At 50.2% G+C, this 4,400-nt stretch overlaps 1 non-coding gene across 1 annotated transcript; it reads right to left on the bottom strand.

The window, feature by feature from the left end:
- Nucleotides 1–30: 30 nt before the first annotated feature.
- Nucleotides 31–102, bottom strand: trnac-gca. Its single transcript has one exon. It is a non-coding gene; the product is annotated as a tRNA-Cys (tRNA).
- Between the last annotated feature and the right edge of the window lie 4,298 nt (nt 103–4,400).

Genomic DNA, 4,400 nt, shown 5'->3' with positions numbered 1-4,400 from the left:
CAGTGTGCAGATATTCAGAATTTCAAAATTAGGGGGCACCTGGATTTGAACCAGGGACCTCTTGATCTGCAGTCAAATGCTCTACCACTGAGCTATACCCCCATTGGCCTTAGGTGGCAATCAGTGTACAGATATCTCCCTGAGAGAGAGAGTGTGAGCTCAACAGATTGCCTGTTCGACTGAGATCATGTTTCAGAGAGAAAGTGTGCACACGAGAGACTGAGGGAGAAAGTGTGTCAGAGACTGAGAGAGAGTGTGTGCGGGAGAGTCTGAAAGAGAGTGTGCGCGCAAGAGACGGTGAATAAATAAGTGTGGGAGAGACAGAGGGACAGTGTGCATGTGAGAGACTGAGAGAGAGTGTGCATGCAAGCGATTGAGAGAGTGTGTAGGAAAGACTGAGAGAGAGAGCATGCATGCGAGAGTGTGAGAAAGAGTGCGTGAGACACTGAGAACATGGGCATGAGAGACTGAGTGTGTCTGAGAGATTGAGAGATAGCGTACATGTGCGAAACGGAAAGAATGTGTGCATGTGAGGGCGAGAGAGTGGGCATGCTTTAGACTGAGCATACATGCATGAGACTGAGAAAAAAATGCGTCCACGAGAGACAGAGTGTACATGTGGGAATGAGAGATAGTGTGGATGAGAGAGACTGAGAGAGTGTGCGCGTGAGAGACTGAAGGAGAGTGTGTGCATGAGAGATTGAGAGAGAATGCACATGAGAGACAGTGAGGGAGTGTGCATGCAAGACTGAAAGGATACGCACGAGAGACTGAGAGAGAGTGTGCATGTGAAAGACTGAGAGAGTGTGCATGGGAGAGAATGCGAGGCAGTGTTTGTATGAGAGACAGAGAGAGACTGTGCACAAGAGACTGAGAGACAGTGTGTGTGTGAGAGACTGAGAGAGTACACATTTGTGAGACTGAGAGAGAGTGTGCATGCGAGACTGAGAGACTATGCATGAGAGCCTGAGAGAGAGTGCAAGGGACTGAGAGAAGTGTGCACATGGCTCATTGAGAGAGTGCGTGCACGCGAGAGACTGAGAGGGTGTATGTGTGTGAGAGAGACTGAGACAGTGTGGGCGCAAGAGAGACTGACAGAAGAGCATATACGTGAGACTGAGAGAGAGTGTGTGTGCGAGACTGAGAGTGTGTGTAAGAGACTGAGAGTGTGTGTGAGAGACTCAGAGACAGGGAGCATGTGAGAGACTGAGAGACAGTGTTTGCATGAAAGACTGAGAGTGAGGACATGAGTGACTGAGAGGGTGTGCAAGCGAGGGACTGAGAGACAGTGTGTGCGTGAGCCTGAGAGTGAGCGTGCATATGAGCCTGAGAGAGAGTGAGCATGAGACATTGAGAGAAAGTGTGCGCGAGAGACTGAGTGTGTGAATGAGAATGAGAGAATGTGTGAGCGAGAGATGAGAGTGAGTGTGCGCAGGAGACAGTGAGAGAGATTGTGCACATGAGAGATTGAGAGTGTGTGTAACAGGGACTGAGAGAGAGTGTGCGCCTGAGACACTGAGAGAAAGTGTACAAGTGAGTGACTGAGAGATAATGTGGGCGAGAGAGACTGAGAGAGAGTGTGCGCACGAGAGACTGAGAGAGAGTATGTGATGAGAGATTGTGAGAGAATGCACATGAGAGACAGTGAGGGAGTGTGCATGTGAGACTGAAAGGATATGCACGAGAGACTGAGAGAGAGTGTGCATGGGGGAGACTGCGAGACAGTGTTTGTATGAGAGACAGAGAGAGACTGTGCACAAGAGACTGAGAGACAGTGTGTGTGTGTGAGAGACTGAGAGAGTACACATTTGTGAGACTGAGAGACAGTGTGCATGCGAGACTGAGAGGCTATGCATGAGAGCCTGAGAGAGAGTGCAAGGGACTGAGGGAAGTGTGCACATGGCTCATTGAGAGAGTGCGTGCACGCGAGAGACTAAGAGGGTGTGTGTGTGAGAGAGAGACTGAGAGAGTGTGGGCGCAAGAGAGACTGAGAGAGCGCATACACGCGAGACTGAGAGAGAGTATGTGTGCGAGACTGAGAGTGTGTGTGAGAGACTCAGAGAGAGGGAGCATGCGAGAGATTGAGAGAGAGTGTGAGCGAGAGACTGAGAGTGAGTGTGCACATGAGATAATGAGAGAGATTGTGCACTTGAGAGACTGAGAGTGTGTGCATGAGAGACTGAGAGAGAGTGTGCATGTGAAAGACTGAGAGTGAGTGTGTGCGAGTGACTCAGAAAGAGGGAGCATGCGAGGGACTGAGAGAGATTGTGCATGAGACTGAGAGGGAGTGTGTGCAAGAGACTCAGAGAGAGGGAGTGCTGGAGAGAATAGGAGAGACGAAGCGCACAAGAGACTGAGACAGTATGCATGAGAGACTGAAAGAGAGTGCAAGAATCTGAGAGAAGTGTGTGCATGAGACGCTGAGAGAGGCTGTGTGCGCGAGACGCTGAGACTGTGAGTACGAGAGACTGAGAGAGAGTGTGCACGCGAGAGACTGAGAGTGAGTATGCGTCCGATACTGAGAGAGTGTGCGTATGAGATTCAGAGAGAGTGAGTGTGCAAGAGACTGAGAGAGAGTGTGCAAACGAGAGGCTGAGAGAGAGTGTGCAGGTGAGAGACAGAGAGAGTGCGAACGTGAGAATGGCAGAGAGTGTGCATGGGTGAGTTTGAGAGCCTGTGTATGAGGGATGTGAGAAAGTGCACGCCTGAGACTGAGACTGTGTGCACGAGAGGCTGAGAGTGTGTGTACGAGAGACTGAGAGTGTGCATGTGAAAGACTGATAGAGAGAGTGTGTGAGAGACTCAGAGAGGGGGAGCACGCGAGGGACTGAGAGAGATGGTGTGCGTGAGAGACTGAGAGTGTCTGTGCGAGAGACTGAGAGAGTGTGTGCACATGAGAATGGCAGAGAATGTGCGTGCACGGGTCTGAAAGCGTGTTTATGAGAGACTGAGGGAATGTGTGCATGAGAGACTGAGAGTGTGTGTGCACACGAGAGAGTGAGTGACAGTGTGCACGAGAGAGATTGAGAGTGTGCACACGAGACTGAGAGAGAGTGAGCATGAGAGATTGAGAGAGAGTGTGTGCAAGAGACTGAGAGTGTGTGCGCGCATGAGACAATGAGAGAGATTGTGCACTTGAGAGACTGAGAGTGTGTGCATGAGAGACTGAGAGAGAGTGTGCGCGTGAAAGATGGATAGAGAGAGTGTGTGAGAGACTCAGAGAGAGTGAGCACACGAGCGACTCTGAGAGATGATGTGCATGAGGGAACGTCAGAGAGTGTGAGTGTGAGACTGAGACAGTACGCATGGGAGACTGAGAGAGAGTGCGAGAGACTGAGAGAAGTGTGCGCATGAGACACTGAGAGAAAGTGTACACATAAGCAACTGAGAAATAGTGTGGGCTGGAGAGACTGAGAGAGATTGGGCGCACAAATGAGACTGAGAGAGTGTGAGACACAGAGAAAGTGAGTGTGAGAGACAGAGAAAATGTGTGTGAGACACTGTGAGTGAGTGCACACGTGTGACTGAGAGATAGTGTGCGCAATAGAGACTGAGAGAGATTGTTTGCGGAAAAGAGGCTGAAAGTATGTGTATGAGAGACTGAGAGAGTGTGTGCGTGAGATACTGAGAGAGAGTGTGTGTTAGAGACTCAGAAAGAGGGAGCATGTGAGGGACTGAGAGACAGCGTTTGCATGAAAGACTGAGAGAGTGAGGACATGAGTGACTGAGAGAGATGTGCAAGCGAGAGACTGAGAGAGAGTGTGCGCGTTTGCGATTGAGAGTGAGTGTGCACATGAGACTGAGAGAGAGTGAGCATGAGAGATTGAGAGAGGGTGTGTGCGAGAGACTGAATGTGTGCATGAGAATGAGAGAGAATGTGAGCGAGAGACTGAGAATGAGTGTGTGCATGAGACAATGAGAGAGATTGTGCACATGAGAGACTGAGAGTGTGTGTATGAGAGACTGAGCGAGTGTGTGCATGTGAAAGATTGAGAGATGGTGTGTGCGAGAGACTCAGAGAGAGGGAGCGCTGGACATTTTAGGAGAGAAGGAGTGCCCGAGAGACTGAGAGAGAGTGCATGAGACTGAGAGAGAGCGTGAGGAAGAGACTGAGAGAAGTGTGCACATGAGTCACTGAGAGACACTGTGCGCACAAGAGACTGAGAGTGTGTGTACGTGAAAGATTGATAGAGAGAGTGTGTGAGAGACTCAGAGAGAGTGTGCACGAGAGAATTATAGAGAGAGTGCAAGACACTGAGAGAAGTGTGAGCATGAGACACTGAGAGAAAGTGTACAAGTGAGCGACTGAGAGATTGTGAGGGTGAGAGAGACTGAGAGAGATTGTGCATGAGAGACAGAGAGAGTGTGCACAAGAGAGAGACTGATAGAGTGTGTGTGAT

This window comes from Rhincodon typus, unplaced genomic scaffold (genome assembly GCF_021869965.1).
Source record: "Rhincodon typus isolate 14 unplaced genomic scaffold, sRhiTyp1.1 hic_rhity00004304, whole genome shotgun sequence".
Classification (NCBI taxonomy): Eukaryota; Metazoa; Chordata; class Chondrichthyes; order Orectolobiformes; family Rhincodontidae; genus Rhincodon; species Rhincodon typus.
Note: the sequence above shows the minus strand (reverse complement) of the source record. Positions and strands in the feature narration are given on the sequence as shown.